The sequence below is a fragment of the Dysidea avara genome, chromosome 15 (assembly GCF_963678975.1).
Source record: "Dysidea avara chromosome 15, odDysAvar1.4, whole genome shotgun sequence".
NCBI classification, from domain to species: domain Eukaryota; kingdom Metazoa; phylum Porifera; class Demospongiae; order Dictyoceratida; family Dysideidae; genus Dysidea; species Dysidea avara.
The window spans coordinates 5,459,984-5,480,872 of NC_089286.1; the positions used below are offsets into that span (position 1 = coordinate 5,459,984).

The following is a 20,889-nucleotide window of genomic DNA, read 5'->3' on the forward strand; positions in this document are numbered from 1 at the left end:
CACATTTCCAACATTGGTAAACAATATTTCCTAGTAATGTTTTTAAAAATTATGGGGTTATGAAATGTCTACTAAGTTGTTGTGGAGCTTTAGAGTTGTTGTTTGCACACTAACAAAGGGAAATATGCATTTTCCAATATTGGAATATACAACTTACCAATGTTGGACACTTCCCAACAATTTCCATCAATATAACCACACTGGTTTTCAAAGATTTGAGTTATGGCTATTGGTTTAGCAGAGATGAAGGACAATATGATAGAGTATTCAGTGCTGATAGAAAGTGATAGTGAAAACCATGTTTGAGGTTCCATATATATATACACAAGAAGTGACATACAGGAACCTGAGTGTAAGAAAATTGGCTATATACACAATTAGGCTGCTTATTGTTAATTTTATGCAGATTAGGCTAACCAGTGTAGGTGGGTGTCTCAATATTCCAGGGCTCGAAATAATGTTCGACAGTCAGCCAATTTCTGGTCAATATTATGCAATGACTGGTTATTTTATTGTTGTCCGGACATTGAGGCTGGATAATTTAGATGGAATGCTACACTACTGCTTGAGAGCAGCCTACAAAGGCAGCAATATTTAATTAAGCTGTTTGTTTATGATTTGTGGCCGCAAGCTTTATCTCAAGCCAAAACAGTGATGTTTGAACACCAGCCTACTTGTACTTGTTATAGCTATACATGAATGTTATCCAGTGTTACCTTTAACTTGTGGGATGCATAAAGTTTCATTTAACAGCTGACTGTTGTACTGGACTAGAAACAGTGTTACATTATGTTATGACATGGTTACATTACTTTTGGCATGACTATATACATCTTTAGTACTGAAAGCTTAAAACTGGGTACCAATATATTTTTATGTTTGACAGGACAATATCTGTGTTGTACTGGCAGTTTGACAGTACACTCAAAACAATTACTGGGATCCCTGATATTCATTATTTGTTACAATCTTTAATACACCTGACTGTTTTATTAGAGTTAGCCAAATGCTCTATTAGAGTATCTTGAGTGTTAATCACCATCAACTTACTGAGAAGTGAAATGGTTAAAACCTCTTCTTTCAACATTGGGATTGGTCTCCAGCCTGTATATCTAGCCTTCGTTGCTCTATGCCTAGTTACGTAAGCGAGTTAGTTTATAACTTCTATAACATTGAGATTATGGGATAACGATGAAAACTTGCATGATGTCATAGTAATGACCAAAGTTAGGCAGTGAGACATATTAATGTGGGCAGGGGATCTGAAACATAAAATTAACAACCCACGCATGGCAAAATTAACAGTCAATATGAAGAATTTAAACCCACAATATCAGTTGTCATAGTGAAACTACGTATGCATGGCAACCCATTGTGTGCCCTAATTGCATAACACATGTATACTCAGTTACAAGTCACTGGATCAACATCTGCTATTAGCTGTGCTTTTCTAACTGCTAAGTTTTGTGAACAGGCCAGAATCAAATATGCTCAATTTTTTCAGGAGTTTCTCAAAATTTTCACCATTTATGCTGTTCAGTGTTCCCATTATGCTTGCATTATGCTCCTAGGTTTCAACATTTCTTACAATAATCTTTGAACATTTTAATCAGTGATGCTCTATTAGATTCACTACTACATGACTGGTCTATTAGACAGTATCAATCTAAGAAGCTATATATGTACAATGCATTTAACTGCTCTATGTAATTTTCCACTGACAGCTCTATTAGGGAGTATCTATCCATTTTCAAGGGATTAAGCTCCATAGTTTAAAATATCCACCTAATATGCTTTTTATTATGCTGGCATATTTGTGAAAAGTACACAGAAAATTTTGGAATTTTCAACTAGAGTAGGGACCATAACACATCGATAAAAGTACTGAAACAAGCTGGATTAGTACATGATATTAAATCACAGTAAAACAGTAAGAAGTGTTATATTCCTACTGTGCATTTCCATTATGGTATCTTGAGCACAGTAAGGATATAACACTTCTTATTGTTTTACTGTGATTTAATACTGTGCACCACTCCAGCTTGTTTCAGTACTTTTTATCGATGTGCTATGGTCCCTACTCTAGTTAAAAATTTCAAATTTTTGTGTACTTGTTTGTTAACTTTTAAATAATAATTATGATGACTGGTGAACCCACTCATACTGCATTAAAAGAAAGAAATGGTGCCATGTGCCCCAGTCATATCAGTTATCGTCTGAAAAGTGAAGTATCCATTATGCTTCATTGTCAGCTATGTTCAACCTGTTACACAGCAGTACAAATCAAGAACAACTTGAAAAGCACCTCTGCAATCAAAGTAGCCACTATGAAAAAGACAGACAATTTCTGTTATGAAAGGAGGCCATCACATGCTATGCCAAATCGACACTTTTTGCTATCAGCAAAGATGAATGGGACACAAAGGAGGACACTGGTAAGTCCATGAAGAATGCATTGTATGTACTGCGGTATGCCAAAAGGCACCTCTCGGGCCAAAGCGACATAGAACAGTGAAAAAATCAAGCCCATAGCCTTAGCCGTTGTCAAGTTACGCTTGTCTGAAGGCATCGGTCAGTCACTACAGTGGAACCTCTCTTAACAAACTCCCTGAATTAAGGACATAATAGAAAAAACCTCCATAATAAGGACAAAAAATTTGGTCCCAACAGGCCTGGTTAATACAATTTTTTACCTCTGAAAGAGGAAAACCTCTATATTACAGCAAAAAGTGGCCAAAAATTCTGGGTCCCAAAATGTCCGTAATAGAGAGGTTCTACTGTAGAAAATTCCATTAAATGAATATTTTTTAATTCCATAGCAAATTATTAAAAGCATTTTGGACTGATTTGAAGGCCTAACCAATACTGCGTCATCATTGTTTGGGAAATGGTTTTTGGGTGAGGTTTTTCATGGGCCACACCCACTTCTTTGTGATCCTTACTATACAGTACTATAGTATGATGTGTTACTCTTTATTGCCAGTGTACCAAATCCTCATAATCAGTTCCCTTTTCTAAAATTTGCCATACCTACAAATTAATTATGTGTATCTTGTGTTAGACATTCTGTGATTTGTAGAAATTGTATGTTGTGGGGTATGTATTTCTCTGCCAAGGAGTAGTGGCCATAGTGAGATACAAATTGATAACTAGCATACGTGTAGCTATGAAAATATTCCATAAATGACTAAATTTAATGAATTCACCAAGCAGTCATATAAAATGATTGTATTCCACAATTCTGTTATTTTCTATTTTGTGTTTTACAAACTTCCACAAATGGGAGTTGCCGAGCACCTTCAGTCAAACTTTGTGTACCCGCAACTATCATACATCACTACCCCCTTGGGCGTAGGTGGGGGAATTGACACAAACCTGTTGTCCCACACCATGAAGAATTTGACAACTGTTCATTAACACCCAAGTACTTTGTGTTATTATATATCTAATCCAAAACAGCCAAGCTGTAAAAAAGTGTGCGGCCCTCAGAAAGGCTATGGTGAAAAAAGATGTGAAATCCAAGGTGGCGGCCAAGAAATGGCTGTGATGGTAGGTTAATGGTAAAAATTTTAATAAAGACAATTCAGGTGAATTTTTGTGCCGCTTCACAAAATTTACCTAAATTGTCATTATTAAAATTTTTACCATTAACCTACCATCACAGCCATTTCTTGGCCGCCACCTTGGATTTCACATCTTTTTTCACCATAGCCTTTCTGAGGGCCGCACACTTTTTTACAGCTTGGCTGTTTTGGATTAGATTTCATTTCTTTTTGCATTTGTATACCAGCTTTGGGACTTTTTTAACCTACGTTTTTTTCTTTACTACAGGAAGAAGAAAAGATGAAGTAGATGTACTTTAAATATTTTATCAGTAAATGTACAAATTATATATACTGTATAATACATATTTGACCGCATTTGCGAAAAGGGTCTTCCACACACATCCAATTTGCCAACTTTGACAATTGATAACTTCAGATCGGAAAGAGTTATTGCCTTGATATTTGGGCAGTGGTGCGCACCACTATAGCTGAATACATGGTGACATTTTCAGGGTAATATGTTACTTGAACACTGAGTTATGGTCTCCAACGTTTACGGAATTGGATGTGTGTGGAAGACCCCTTTTCGCAAATCCGGTCACATATATTGATTACAGAAATCTCCATGGTGGTTTCTTTGTAACTGAACACTCTACAAGGTGACTTCTTCTAATTGCTCTCTCTACAGGGTGAATTGTTTGTAGCTGAACGATCTACAAGGTAACTTCTTCTAGCTGATCTCTCTACAGGGTGATGTGTTTGTAGCTGAATTTTGTATAGGTGATTTGTTTGCAGCTGAGCTCTTTACAGAATGGTTTCTTTGTAGCTGAACTCTCTAAAAGGTAACTTCTTCTAACTGATCTTTCTACAGGGCAATTTGTTTCTGGCAGAATTTTCTAAAGGGTGATTTCTTTGAGGCTGAACTCTCTACATGGTGGTTTCTTTGTAGCTGAACTCTCTACAATGTGACTTCTTCTAGCTGAACTCTCTACAGGGTGACTTGTTTTTAGCTGATCTCTCTACAGGGTGACTTGTTTCTAGCTGAACTCTCTACAGGTGATTTGTTTGCAGCTGAACTCTCTACATGGTGGTTTCTTTGTAGCTGAACTCTCTACAAGGTAACTTCTTCTAGCTGATCTTTCTACAGGGTGATTTGTTTGTAGCTGAATTCTCTACAGGGTGATTTATTTGCAGCTTAACTCTCTAAAAGGTGACTTCTTCTAGCTGAACTCTCTACAGAGTGATTGATTTTTTTTGCAGCTGAACTCTCTACATGGTGGTTTCTTTGTAACTTAACTCTCTACAGGGTGATTTGTTTGTAGCTGAACTCTCTACAGGGTGATCTGTTCATCAGGGCCGCCCAGAGAAATTAAGGGGCCCAGGGCAAAGAGTTAAAGTGGGGCCCTTCACCCAAGTTGTAAGGTGAAGACCAAAAAAAAAAAAAAAAAAAAGGTCACAACCTGCTGGCAATGACAATAACTACCCATCACCAACCATATCTCCTTATCTATAAGCTTGCTACACTGCTCCTCTGAAGAATACTATGACTGCTCTATTAGAGTATTTAGATCTGACTGCTCTATTAGAGTATATCGATCTTTTAAACAGGTATTCAGGGGGCCCTTCATGGGGCCTCCTGGGGCCCCTTTCAGGCTGGGGCCCGGGGCAAAATGCCCCAGTTGCCCCCCTCTATGGGCGGCCCTGCTGTTCATAGCTGAACTCCCTATAAGGTAACTTCTTCTAGCTAATCTTTCTACAGGGCGATTTGTTTGTAGCTGAGTTCTCTACAGGGTGATTTGTTTGCAGCTGAACTCTACATGGTAGTTTCTTTGTAGCTCTACAATGTGACTTCTTCTAGCTGAACTCTCTACAAGGTGACTTGTTTCTAGCTGATCTCTCTACAGGGTGACTTGTTTCTAGCTGAACTCTCTACAGGTGATTTGTTTGCAGCTGAACTCTCTACATGGTTTATTTCTTTGTAACTGAACTCCCTGCAAGGTGACTTCTTCTAGCTGATCTCTCTACAGGGTGATTTGTTTGTAGCTTAACTCTCTACATGATGGTTTCTTTGTAGCTGAACTCTCTACAAGGTAATTTCTTCTAGCTGATCTCTCTACAGGCCGATTTGTTTGTAGCTGAACTCTCTACATGATGGTTTCTTTGTAGCTGAACTCTCTACAAGGTGATTTCTTCTATAGCTGATCTTTCTACAGGGTGATTTGTTTGTAGTTGAACTCTCTACATGATAGATTCTTTGTAGCTGAACTCTCTACAAGGTGATTTCTTCTATAGCTGATCTTTCTACAGGGTGATTTGTTTGTAGCAGAACTCTCTATACATGATTTGTTTGCAGCTGAATTCTCTACATGATGGTTTCTTTGTAGCTGAACTCTCTACAAGGTAACTTCTTCTAGCTGATCTCTCTACAGGACAATTTGTTTGTACCTGAACTCTCACATGATTGTTTCTTTGAAGCTGAACTCTCTACAAGGTGATTTCTTCTAGCTGATCTCTCTACAGGGAGATTTGTTTGTAGCTGAACTCTCTATACATGATTTGTTTGCAGCTGAATTCTCTACATGATGGTTTCTTTGTAGCTGAACTCTCTACAAGGTAACTTCTTCTAGCTGATCTCTTTACAGGGTGAATTGTTTGTAGCTGAACGATCTACAAGGTAACTTCTTCTTACTTATCTCTCTACAGGGTGATTTGTTTGTAGCTGAACTTTCTACAAGGAAACCTCTTTTAACTAAGCTCTGTACAGGGTGAATTGTTTGTAGCTGAACTATCTACAAGGTAACTTCTTCTAGCTGATCTCTCTACAGGATGATTTGTTTGTAGCTGAACTATCTACAAGGTAACTTCTTCTAGCTGATCTCTCTACAGGGTGATTTGTTTGTAGCTGAATTCTGTATAGGTGATTTGTTTGCAGCTGAGCTCTTTACAGAATGGTTTCTTTTTAGCTGAACTCTCTACAAGGTAACTTCTTCTAGCTGATGTATCTACAGGGTCACTAGTTTGTAGCTGAATTCTCTACATGGTGGTTTCTTTGTAACTGAACTATCTACAAGGTGACATCTTCTAGCTGATCTTTCAACAGGGTGATTTGTTTGTAACTGAACTCTCTACAAGAAAACTTCTTCTAACTGATGTCTGAACAGGGTGAATTGTTTGTAGCTGAACTCTCTACAGGGTGATTTGTTTGTAGCTGATCTCTATACAGGTTACTTATTTCTAACTGATCTCTTGAATTCTGTTCAGGGTGACTGCTCTATTAGGATGACTGCTCTATTAGAGTATCTCGATCTCGCACTTGCTACACCAAGTTGGATTTCGTGTTGTAACTCCGTGGCTTTAAGTCTGATTCTTCTATACCATTGAAGAGCCTTTCTAAGATGATAACTCCATCTGTACAGCGATTTTCAAAGCATTACCCCCAAGTGGTTTATCTGATAGGCGTGGCAAACATAATAATAATAATAATAAAATAAAATAATTAAAAATTAGCTAATCTCGATTGCGTAATTGTTACACACTGTTGATTTTTTTGCTGCATCTTCCTGGTTTTTAGCTCGATTTCTTTCAAACCACAAAAGGTTTGAGGTTCAATAGTTAACCTATTCACCCACCGATTTTCAGCTTCTTCCCATACACGGTTTACCCTGTAGGCGTGACAACATATTGGTGTTATTTTTCGTGCATAATCGCTCATAACTCTTTGCCTGTTTATGGTATTCCAGCCAAAGTTGGTACCGAGATGTGCCTTTATACCCCCCTTCTGTGTGCCAAATTTCAAGGCAATCGGATAACGCGTTCGCGTTTTAAAGAAGAAAAAAAACGAAGAAACTAAGCCAATTTTTGAAGTCGCATATCTCAGGAATTCCTGAAGCGATTTCACTCAAATGTGGAATGTGGAGTACTGAAGGTGGAGGGAATCTACACAGCAAAATTTGTCTTGTTTCATCAAGGCAGCACAGAGCTACGGAGGTGCGAAAATTGCGTTTTCTTTCTTCCTGTCAATATACTCACGGGGTTGCGCGCGGTGGGGACTATTCTACGGAACGGAACGGAACGGAACGGAACGGAATGATGGACTAAACCACGGAACGGAACGCTTTCTCTTGCAACTTACCATTGCTGAAACTTCCCTTATAAGTTAGCAGTGGCATCTCCAGTGGGTGATTAAACATAAGATAAAAAGAATTAACGGATCGATTGTGGGTTTTTGTTGGTTGTCATTAGTAACGAAGTATTATTGTGGGATGAGCTGTATCAGTGATGTTCATCCATACGGAAGGGAACTTTATGTGAGCTGTTTTTCTTATTTAGACTTTAGAAAACAGTCTGGGCCGGTCTTTCAAGTCATAAGTCAGTGTATAAATAAAGCAAGCAGGAAGATACTGGTAACAGGAAAGAGCCAGCTGAATTAAAACTTGAAGAATTTTGTGCAGTGTGTGAGGAGCAAATATTTTGGCAGACCGCAAGGAGGGTATATTCTGCAAACATCACTGAAGTGTATGCATGGAGTTATTTATATATTAACAGCTGGTGCAGTGGACTAATGCCGTATTCAATAGTGAGCTGATTTTATCTGTTGCACAATTCAAGGATGTGTCTGACTGCTAGCCTTGAATCAGGCTAAATGCCAAAACTCCAAGATCAGCCAAATCTCTTATAAGCCGCATGTGAAACCATGCCCGTAGCCACCAGGCAAACGTGATTTGGACCAGGATGTGTGTGTAATTTCAATGTATCTAGTCAGACCTGAAATGGAACACTCACATTAATTACATACCACCTAAGAATCCTAGGATTTCTTAAGTGTAACATTTCACATGCTTCACTTCAAATAAAACAGGTTAAATTTGTTCGTCTATTTTCAAGTGATTCCCAGTCCAGCTGGTCCATGAAATTACAATGGGATCACATGTATTTGTTACAGTGCGGGCTGTCCTGTGTTGGATCTACTCTAGAGTTGAGATTTCAAGGTAGACTCACTGCCAATGTACTGACACTAGTACTGTTGTAGCATGTTTAAGTGGAGGACAAATGAAATAGTAATGCTAGATTATTTTTGTATACAAATTTTTCATAATGAAATTGATATCCCATTTTGATTTGTACTTCCTCTTTGCAACATATTCAAGAACAAGAAATTACCACACTTAATTTCCAACCACTGTCATTAATTAACCAAGATCTCACTAGTCTGTAATTCACCTTACTGTAGTGATTTTATTGATTCATCTGTATGTTTTCTTCATTTTCCTTTGAAGTTGTACCAAGAGTTCATAATAAGGTGGAGAGTGTCTAACTTGAATGCATTCACCAAACACCCTTCTTAAAGTAACACCTCAGCCTTATTTCAGAACAAAGGCTTTACTTTCTTCAGCAACACTAATCAACAGTTTTCTATATCCCAGTAAAGGTGTTGATTTGATGAAAGGTGAACTTTACGCAGGGTGTTTGTACAGGCCATACTGAGAGTTAGACACTCTCCCCCATACAAATCAGTATTACGAACTCTTGGTTGTACAGTATAGGTAAACAAAGATAAGTTTCTCTCCCATCTTATTCTAGGATTTCTATTGACAAGGAAAATTCAATTATTTGTATAAAGGCTCAAAATTAAGAAAATATAAAGAAAGTGAATTAATATTATACAGTCAGTTTGCTTTTGGATATTTAATGTCTCCAACCACAACAAAAATTCGATGAATCCATGCATCTCATCACTGGTCGTTTGAACATTCTGAAAGTGATACCTCACTCAATCAACCATATATTCTGTTTATTAGACTGAATAAAGTCATGATTACCTAAACAATCACTTAATTAATGTTTTGTAATTATCCTATTCCATTTTCCTGGAGGTTCCACTGATAAAATGCAATTTCAGCAATGATAGCAGTTAGCCAAGCTGCAAGTTGATTCAGAAAGCATTCCATTCTGTAAAATAGACCCCATCCAGAATTCAACTCAGTACTCAGGCTGAGATATCTGACAATAGTCCACTACTCTGTTAATGAATCATTGATGTTCACACAATATAGCCTCCTTGAGGTATCTGAATGTTTGCTCCTCACACACTGCACAAAATTCCTTTAGATTCTGCTTAGACTGAGTTGATTCAGCTTGTCACCATACTTGTTTCCTTTGTAGTGTAGCTATACACATACTGATTTATGCCGATTAGAAAGGCTGGGCCTCAGACTGTACATTCTAAAAGTCAAGTAAGTAAAAATAACTCACATACTAGTAAAAACAAGTCATGCATTAAGTTCCCTACTTGATATATCCGAAGATGAACACACTGAGTCAGCTATTCCCACAATTAGTACTTCGTTACTAATGACAACCAACAAGAACCCACAATCGATCCTTAAATTCGTTTTATCTTTCTTGGGGTACGTTTGATTACCTGCTGGAAGTGCCACTGATAACTTGTACAGCAATGGTAAGCTGCAAGCTTCAATCTGAGAAAGCATTCCGTTCCGCAGTTTAGTCCATCATTCCGTTCCGTTCCTTTCCGTAGAATAGACCCCACCGTTGCGCGCCGGCTTCTTGGGCCACACGACACACTACCGTGTGTCTTGATACAATGTCACATCTCTGTGTTACAACTGGGGCTTATGGTGGGAAATTTGACATGGTAGGTTTTCCCCTACTATGGGACATTTTACATTCAGGCGTGTTAAATTCCACCATAGCCCCATATATTCCTGAGGGGTGCTAGGTAGTGGGGCAATACATTGATAGTCACATTAAATGTGAAGTAAGATGCATATAATAATTATGGGTTATTTACCATTTTTAATTTGTAACAGTTGTTAGAATCTTAACACAGCCCATCATTAGCCATGTTGTAGAAGTGATGAAAATGATTATCATTAGCCAAAGGATTTTGATAATCCAACTAAGTAAATTCCTAAACACATAATTATATAGTATAGCTACATAACATGCTGTATGTCTACGTATCATATATGTCCTCTTCCTACATCCTTATTTCAATGTAGAGAAAGGAATAACAGAGTAAGTCTTATGGCACTTGTTCTTGTCATCCAAACCCAAACTAACATCCTATCCATATACTGGCCTGACCCTCAACAGTTACTAGTAAGAGTATTCTTAGCAGCTATGGTCCCCACCAGCTGGATATCACCAGTGGGTATGGTAACCTGTACAAGTTGTAATTAAGTGATATTGGAGTGTGTTAGTGTGTAGTAGCTGATTATGTTACACTGGTAGTGATGTCATCACTGGCCATATTAGTGACCTGATGTTCTATTTCTCGTAAATTGGACCACTTGTGATCCAGACAATCCAGCCAATCAGGAGCAGTATAAACATGTTGTGATGGTTAGTACACAAACTACTGAATTATGTTGAGAACACTTCTCTAATGAGGACACCTGTTAGTATTCCACATCATATGATCAGCTATTGTGATAATGGTCACCAGTGTGTTATGATACAGTAAATACTTTCACCCAACAATTAGATAATCAGTTATATCAACACAACAATACTAATAACTAGTAATGGAGTATAATAGAGTTCAGTACAGTATAGTTACTAATGGTTAGTTATGTACAATATGTCCTATCTCCACTATAGGCAGGGAAGCTGCTTCAGCTGCTTTAACACCCAGTCCACCACTGGTACCTCCAACAACAATTATAGTGTTATTGTTGATGGTTGCTACTCCAACACTCTTCCTGGTACTAATAAGGGAGTCAACTTGTATCCATGACTTCTTTGAAGTGTCATACAGACTAATATCTGATGTGGCAACACCTTTAACATCATTACCACCGATGATCAGAGGAGGGTTGGAGGATGGTACTGTAGTAGTGTAGTAATGTGGAGCTAATGACAGTTTCTCCCACTGACTGGCTACTTGATCTGATGATGAAGTGATGGTGGATACTAGTAACTGGTATGATCCCTTGCTACGACCTCCAGCATCACCGTATCCCACTATGAGTAGGTGTTCTCCTGTAATTGTGGGTTTGATGTTCCACATTGGGACAGGTAGTTTAGTAGACACTTCTCTCCATGGTGATATCTGTCGCCAGTTCATTGTCTCAATACTGTCAAGGAGCTTCTTTGACTCATACTGTCCACCCATAACCATCAAGTGATCAGAATGGACTACAACACCTGGCTTGAATCTTTCATGGATCATACCCAGATATGTTTGTGACCAACTGTTAGTGTCTCTGTTATAGGTGGAGACTTTGTTGTGATACTTTCGGGTCACTGATCCACTACCACCAAATATGGACAATCTATTATCCACCATACACAGTACTCCAAATCGATGACCAGGTGGAGGGAGGGTATTCCATTGGTCAGTTGTGATATTGTACTGGTACACATTGTTATGTGTCTCATCCTCAGGAGCACTACCAGCAGTGACATAGACATTGTTATCGTCCACTACAACAGAGGCTTCGTACATTGTTCTTGGCAAATCAGCACACTTGTCCCACTTGAAGTGATATTGTTTAGTCTGTAAAGCCTCCACCAAAGGAGGTGAGTCCTAAGGGAGGAAATTGGTTGTTAGTGTGGATCACATGATCTCCCTCAATAATCTAACCCCCCTTGATAGTTGGTAATCAGTGTAATGGTTTAGTGTCTGAGGTTGTTTAGATTACTGAGAGTTACCATAGTAACTGTGTTGGTTACTATTATTATTCTTAAGTCATTTTATTATAGGAATACTACCAAATGTTGTGTGAAGGAAATATTTAGTAACGTGTTCTGAACTGTGTGCTGTAACTTAAGAACAAGAACTACATTATAAAAGCAGCTAGTTTACTATATCAAGTAAATCTAATGGTTAGTATAGACATGACTGAAAGGTTACCATGGTTGCAGTAGTTACCATGGATATAAGATCACTTGTATATCATTAGTTTATCCACTGTTCAAGTCATAATGAAGTGCAGTGTCAATTACTGTGTTTCATACCCAAGAACATGCTAGTGTGTAAGTATCATAGTTAGCTATAGTACACACGAGTTTACATCAGTTATATGTGGTTATGTAGGTGTTCTACATACAACTAGTATGGAGAATCATTTATTTAAGTTGTTGTTGTTCAAACACTATGGAAGCCACAATCACGGATTACTATGTGATTCTTACCAGAACAACATCTGTCCGTAAGTGATAGAGTGTTAAATCCATATGAGTTGTACATAATGTGTGTAGTAAGCATTGTACATGTGTCAACAACAGTGATGGAGCTCGTGTGGGTGTGGATGTGTATACATGCATGTGTGTCTGAATGTTTTGGTATGTGAGAGTCTGTTGGCAATCTGTTAAGCTCAGTTACATGTAGGGGCTCAGATGGTTGGGTCATTTGGTACATGTAAAAGGATTCTATTTGGATGGCTGTCTCAGACACAACATGTCCATTGTAAGATGGCATGATAAAGTTAAGCTGTTAAATATGATTTTAAGAACTTTTCCATACACACAGTTGACTTTTACAAATAAAGGAATCTCTCAACCAAACCAATCATTGTCAGCCATGTTGAGGATGGGTAGTTACACACTTGTGCAGATATGTCTTGTACTCTCTTGAAAGACTATAGGCAAGTGTTGCGATGAAAAGGGCTGGACTGAGACTGTGGTCCAGCCAGCAAATTCTCTAATCCTTTGGTAATTAACTGTTTCCGCAAACATCTGTCTTGAGCTTGATGGTACTTCTGAGAGTGCGTACGTGTGTGTGTGTGAGAGGCAGCATATCCAAGCGGCCAGAGCATCGGCTTGGTAACCAAAACGTTCCAGGTTCAACACCCAGTTGTGCCAAATTGGTGTTGTTGTTCCCTTGAGCAAGACGCCTTACTCACATTGCTCCAGTCTACCAAGCTGTTTCAGTGGGACCTGGTGGCCTGGTGTCAACTGGGGAAACAGCTCGTCCAGCTGTAACATCAACGAGTACCTGGTGTAAACTGTCTCGAACTGACTTAGATAACTGGGTGATTTACATACATGGGAATATAGGAGTAGACACTGTGCGATTGGATTGCTTGTCATTTTAAAATTGTCACAATAAGTGTGGAAGACTGAACATGTTTTTGTTGAAGACCTGGAGAAAGCTCACACCTTATTGCTGCTTCCTCACTTAGATCACAGTGTATGTGCAGATAGTGTCACAAGTTGACTAGGAAATTAATGAGTTGCAGCTTGAGTTGATTATGATGGTGATGAGTAGTCAGATGTTGTTGCTTATAGCAACACAAAAGTATGCATGTTGTTGAGTACAGACCACACCAACGTATGTAAAATAACCATTTTATAAGGAAGCTTAGCCACTAAAATCCTCCAATAGTTTAGTAGAAAACAAAAGACATGTAAAATACTCTAGAAAACAGATGCATATATACTAAATAGAATTTTCTGTGATACCTCTGGATTAGTCCATTCACCATAACAAACGTAGCTGCAACATTACTCCCAAAAATTGAATTCTTTTAGGCATGCCTTGTAAAATGAATGGAGTGGCTAAAGTCCTGTTGGCGATACCCAAAATGATATCAATGCATCGTTACTTCTGTTATGTCTTTATTTGGCTAAACTATTTAAGTACTATAAGACAATGGAGGAACTGTGCACTTCTGGAATATGTCCACAACTTTAAGGTGGCTTAGTACAGGTTTTGTATGGCTTCAGCATGAAATTTGCATGCAGAGCTTGAAACAAGCTAACTATTGCCACAAAGTGCATAACAGAAATTAATTAAGCATTTTGTTCTCTACAAACAAAACCTCTCTGAGAAGCATGTCGCACAAGTTCAAAGTTTATCCCTTCAGAGTGAATACTTCAAATTCCTTTGCACTTGGCACAATAACGCTGGATTTGCTATTTACCTGATTGTCTATTGTGTGGAGCTACTTTTCTTTTCTGTCACATGTTAGTTCTGCCCATGTTTTACACAAAGATTTGAAACGGATTTTTTTTAAATTTGTCATTACCGGGTAGAGGCAGGTATCAAAAATCAACTTCTGCAAAAATGAAGCTTATTTATTACTACTTACCCATCCAAAGTTTGACAGTCGTATCATAAAAAACCAGCCAGTTATTTACGACTGTTGTGGGACCTGTAACAATAGTGCGTGGTGCACTTGCACTAACCACCTTATTATAATAAGTGTATACCAAGCAGTAATTGACAATAGTGGAAAAGTTGTTTACTGTGCATAACATTCACGAACATTGAAGTAGAACCGAGAAACAGTGGTTGAAGTCTAGTTGATGGTGAACACTTTTACTTTGTTTGTGGCCTTTATTAAAGCTGTTTGTTACTGACAACACCCAAGGATATGAAACTATGGTTGGATGTGTCAGTCACCCTTATTGAAAATACTCCTGTATTCTCTAGATTTTCTGGTAATACCTTTGTCACAAAGGTGTGTGAAGGCCATGTGATTATTGTAATGTTCTTCAAATGCTGTTTGTAGCATTTAATATGAAACATTCACCCGTTTCAAACATTTTGCCATAGCAAGAGAGCAGTATTGTCCCAGAACAGCATACTCTGTCAGTGTAACCAGATTTTGGTATTCGTGCACCAACCACTTGGGCTTTGTTACGAATTGTCAAATGTGTAAGGAGTGGTGACAGATGGGGTTTAAGAAATGCGGTGGTGAAAATCCTCTTCATCTGACATCTGCCAAAACTCAGGGAGCTTTATGAAAGGTGATGAAAAAAGGTAATATTCAATACATTAAAAATACTGTAGCCATGTTTCACCATTGTATATCTCCTCAGGGAAAAACTTGTTATATAACCTCTCCAAGGCTAGACTGTTATCCTTCTGCTATTCATCAAACAGTGGACCATTGCACTGTATCAGCCAAGATAATCAAGCATCTTTATGATTAGTACAAAAGTGTTAATCACTACTTGCCTTTTTATTAACATCAAATAGTGTGTTAGCAAAGTACAAATTGAAGTTGTGGAAGAAAGTTGAATGGACCCACCATTTCACTTCCATCACAAGAAAAATGAAATCATATGAAAACACATTATGAGCTACCAATATTATACAAAGCTAGTGATGCTACACATGTAGACATTAACCTGAGTAGTATGGAGTTCCATTTGTCGATATCTGCACTTTGTTCACACAACTTACCATCCATGTGACAAACCGTGTGAATACCGTAGTGAAGTCTGGCTGGTTGTTCAAATTAACAGCTCTGATACTACATGAAAATGTAAAAATGTTGACAGATGTATGACACAAACTGGAGAACTATGGGGTGGCAATGTGTACCCCCTCTGGTGCAAATACCACTGCTGCCATCTCAATAATGTGATCTGCATCCAGTGATGTCACAGTCATAGAGGAACATCAATGGCTCACCAGTGTCAAAAGAAGTTTCCAACAGGTGGTGACTATTATCAGGTGTGGTCGCTAGGGGTGGCTCACCAATATCAACATCAAGTGGAGAAGTCTCTAATAAATAGGAGCTGTTAATATCCTCGTCAACCAAACCATTAGTGGAGCTTGATGTTTCCCCATTGTATTCTATTGTGTCCAACTCTAGTGCTGTGTCACAGTTGTTACAATGTCAAATTCATTCATTGTCACAGATATTCATGGTGTTTGTTAGCCTTCTGTTTTAAGCTGTTCCTACTTATTAACCATTATTAATGATACTTCTCAAAAGCTTCTTAGGGATTTAAAATATTTGTCTATTATGCATACATATATACAAGTATAAGGAAAAATAGTTCAATTAGAAATAAATGAAAGAGAAATAGGGAGGTCGCCTACACCTGTAGATATACTAGTGGACATTGTTAATCCCTAATTTAGTCTAAATATACCCAAGACTGAATTAGGGATTAAACGTCCACTAGTATATCTACAGGTGTAGGCAACCTCCCTTGTTTCCCTACTTTTTATCAAACTTAAAATTCCTAATTTTTCTTTATGCTTGTTTGTTTGCTTTTTTGGAGCATTATTATGACTGATGAACCACGCCAATGGCGGATCCAGGATGGGGCATTGGGGCAAATGCCCTCCTCCCTCACCTTGTGGAGGAGCCAGCCATGTTTCTGATTAAAATAGCTACTAAACTTTATGTTAGGCCAAGATCAGTTTATCAACTCATGAAAATATGCACATTTTACTACAAATTCACCTGAAACCAAAGCGAACGAAAGTCAAACTAACCGTAAAATTGTCACCCAGCACCTTCATCCGTACTCAGCGCCTCTAAAAATAATTATTGTGTTGCTGTTTAAGACATTCAGAGCCTTTTCTATGCTTTTAAACAGCTTTTAAGACTTCACAACCATCTGAAAAGGACAAAATGGCAAAAATCAATAGTGAGACACCATACTAAGAGGTGATTATTTGCTGCTTCAAAAATGCAGCGCTGAACTAGAGAATCTGGCTCTCGCCTACAACCTACCCGGTTTGTGCCCCTCCCCTTGCCAGCTCCTGGATCCGCCCCCGCACGCCTACCTTAATTATGTTCAGCCGCTACAAATGAAGAACAGTAGGAAAAGCACCTCTGCAATCAATCCAGTCACCATCAAAAATATGGACGATTTGTGAGCCCCAACTACTAGAAATTGAAGTGGCTATTATACTTTGCTTTCACCTATTTCAGCCCGTTACACAGTGGTACAAACAAAGAACAGTACAGGAAACATCTCTGTAATCAATCCAGTCGCTACGGAAAATATGGGCAATAAGCAAACCAACACAACACAGGGAAGTCACATTATGCTATCACCGCGAATTGATACTTGTGTTGTCAGTGAAAAGAACTGGAACACAAAGGAGGGCAAAGGCAAGTTCATGATGAGTGTATTGTATGTACTGTGATTGGTGAAAAGGCACATCTCGGGCTAAAGCAACGTCAAACAGTGAAGAAATCAAGCCTGTAGCCTCAAGTTATGCTTGGCTAGAGGAATTAGTTAGTCGGCAAGCGTAAAATTCTGTTAAATAGAAAATTTTTAAATTCCTTAAAAACTTTTGGAAGGGTTCGGGATTGGTCTGAAGACATTTTTGGGCTTGGCTGTGCCTAATCAATACTGCCAAGCTGTCATGAAGGGAAATTGAGACTGGTTTTAGGTGATATTTTTGGCTGAAAAACCCCAGTTCTTTATCCCCAATATACAGTACAGTAGTACTGTATGATACTAATATGAAAGGATCTATCATAATAGTAGTGTTTATTTCCTTGTATTTCAGATACGTCTCTGTATGCTGCTAAATTTTCAGTCAGTGTGTGTGTGTGTGTGTGTGTGTGTGTGTTTAGTGTAGTGTAGTGTAGTGTAGTGTGTGTGTGTGTGTGTGTGTGTGTGTGTGTGTGTGTGTGTGTGTGTGTGTGTGTGTGTGTGTGTTCTCCTTCATGACAGCTATCACTGCAGACTGAGGGACATCAACACTCATACCCCATAAACAAACCAATTTCCACAGTGGCCCAATGTTCAATAAACAAACACAACAGGTGGACAGCTGCAATCATAAGCTCTGTACCTTGTGACAAATAATCATGTTTGTTTTACAGTTGTAGTGAGTGCATGATGGAGATCAATTCTCTTTCTATGATACATCAGGGTAAGACTGTAGAAACCCTCGATACTGTCTGTTGTAGCCTACCAACACTACTGATGTATGGTCGCGTAACCATTAGCCTGCTGTGTGCAATTTAGGAGGTGTTCTGTTTAAGATGTACCATCTTCTGCTTGGTACAGTATATAATAGTAGACACATGGCAGTGGTGGATGGGGGGTGGCCCTTATCAACAAAAAAAAAAACTTAGAACAAGATCGAGATACTCTAATATCAAATACTCTAATACAACAGTCACCACATGTAACACTATCAAGAATCCTCCACAATTCTTGACTATACATGAAAACTGATATCTAAAACACCACCTGATGGGCACACCACCTGATGGGTACACCATCTGATGGGTACATTTAACCACTAATAACCTGCTAGGAATTTAGCAGGTAAAATGTACATGCACCATTCTGACCAGCTGAGTAAAAGCTGGCCATTGTCGCATAATTCTATTTTACTATAAAAATGTAATGAAATAAACTGGGTATAATGCATGTGCTACATAAAAAATTTATGCACACTTTAATCACTTCAGTATGTTCTGCATGTTGCTATGGTGCTATGCATGGTGCTTGATCGCTTCGGATGTTCTTCTCGACTGCCGCAAACTTCAGCATAAATGAAAAGTGTATAAGGTGAATCAACATTCTAAGTTTGCTATGAATCTGATAAATATGCACAGAATTGTGAACATTTATTCACATAAGAAGAATCAAACTTTGCTTAGCTAAAACCGAGCATGGAAATAACTTGAAAATCAATGTGTACATAGGCTGATCATAGCTGTGCCTTTTGATGGTATGGAGTTACAGCTACAAAGTTATAAAACAAAAACTAAACAAGTGTAAAATGGTGGGATTAAGATAGTCTAATAGAGCAGTTACCACATGGTAAAAAATGTCAAAAAATACCTGGGTCCAAACCAGAGACCTCCATACCTAACATCCACATCCTTAATCACTGAACCACTGCTATCTTAGCTCTTAATTTCCACTCCATAAATGATATTCTATATAATTTAAACCTGCTTATCAGTATACATTTATAATTCCATAGATCTACCAATGGAAGTGTTATTCTAAGCATTCTATGTGCGTTCCATTAGAAGTCCTCTCACCATGCATCATATCACCACCATCCATAGCACCTATGGAGCTATGAAGTTTGCGGTAATCTAGTGTGAGTGAAGGTTCAGCAGAGAAGGCTGTTAGTGGGTGGATGGCTGTAATCACATCAGGGTTGCAAGTTATATTACAAAGTGTCTATTTATGGAGGCATCCGTCATCCTCAATTTGCACCAAGGTGAACACTGCAAATGTAAAATGACGTACTAACTTACTTATCTATTTAGGGTACTGATTTATTCTTCACCAAGTCCTGGTGGAAACTTTTTGTGGTGTGGTTACCACAATACTGGTCTTACCTCAAGAAATATGGAGCAAGCAATGTTTCCGGCTGAGGTGACATGGTCCATTACGATCTTTGAAACATTGAAATTCTTGTTCATAACATCATTCCTCCAGGATGGATCGCATCATGTCCTCTTCAGCTCCACTAGATGTTTGACCCTCAGCCCTATTTAGTTGGATGTGCCAATCAAGTTATCTTGTCAGTGGAATAATCATGAAGGATTGCTGAGCTGTTATTGGAGTGATGGCCACGAAGTCAAACAAAGGCCATCTTTTGATGCTGTCCAATTGAGGTGGTCATCTCGTTGGATGATCCTCTCCTGGACTTGTTCACATGATATTGTGGCAATAACCTCCAATGGGCAGTAGTATCAGAGGGTTTCCAGTGATGACTGAAAAGGCTTGGCAAAGGCTGGTGGCACTGTTAAGGAAAACAAATGGATAGCAGGAATGACACAGCTGTTCTCATGATGGTGAAGGGCCATGTATACCACCTTGATAGATAGCAAGTACATTTCTCTTTCTGTGGCTATTTTAATGTTATCTGGAAAGATGGCATATGGATAAAAGACAAATTCCATCCAGCTTGTTGCAGGGTGTCAAGCACTACTGTAAGCCAAGTTCTGTCGGACTACTAAGACTGTTATATAATTTCTGTGCTGTCAGAATCCATGTACCTTGGAGATGGACTGCTGATATCAGGTGTATTTAGTGGCACATCCGAGAAATCCAAAGCATCATCCCATGAGTGAGTTGAGCTAATTTTTTTATTTAGTGCAATTATTTATGTACTACATAACAGTTTACCTTATGTCTGATGTGTTAAATTCACTGTTTGTATGCTGGATGAATATGGGAATACCTCACATGGTGTACCAGTTGCCATTGTGATGGATGATACTGGTATACTCACATTCAGTCATGATCATGTGTGATGACATACCAAATACATGCAGTGTTTTACCATGTAGGTATCTTGATAGTGGAAGCATTGGTTTCTTCCAAATGAATTTCACTGCAGTGTAAGTTCTTACAATATTTACAGGCTATTTTTATACACTTTTTACATACTGTGCAGATGTTCAGCTGTCATGCTACTCTCAGAGATGAAATTCTGCAGCTCTTGTGCTACTATTCATTTTTAAAAACTAAATTGAAGTTGAAATTATCATTATTTTTCTTGCACACTGACTTTGGCTTCGTATTTGAACTTCCAGTAAAGCTTTGCTACCAAACATTTTGTGAAGAGACATAGTTGATGTTATGTAATGTGGTTTACACAAGACAGAATATGGTGGTCAACCACATAAACAATTAGCACTAA

At 38.4% G+C, this 20,889-nt stretch overlaps 3 long non-coding RNA genes across 3 annotated transcripts; 2 read left to right on the plus strand and 1 right to left on the minus strand.

Annotated features, from left to right (window-relative positions):
* Positions 1-9,541: 9,541 nt before the first annotated feature.
* LOC136245126 (uncharacterized) lies at positions 9,542-10,082 on the minus strand. The gene is made up of 2 exons (XR_010695784.1): positions 9,835-10,082; positions 9,542-9,767 (listed from the first exon to the last, which is right to left on the minus strand). It is a non-coding gene; the product is annotated as an uncharacterized lncRNA (long non-coding RNA).
* Positions 9,943-12,054, plus strand: LOC136245127 (uncharacterized). The gene is made up of 3 exons (XR_010695785.1): positions 9,943-10,002; positions 11,166-11,901; positions 11,952-12,054. It is a non-coding gene; the product is annotated as an uncharacterized lncRNA (long non-coding RNA).
* A 260-nt stretch (positions 12,055-12,314) lies between these two features.
* LOC136245125 (uncharacterized) lies at positions 12,315-20,859 on the plus strand. The gene is made up of 7 exons (XR_010695783.1): positions 12,315-12,542; positions 12,604-12,718; positions 19,213-19,458; positions 19,508-20,176; positions 20,232-20,313; positions 20,537-20,587; positions 20,644-20,859. It is a non-coding gene; the product is annotated as an uncharacterized lncRNA (long non-coding RNA).
* Positions 20,860-20,889: the final 30 nt, after the last annotated feature.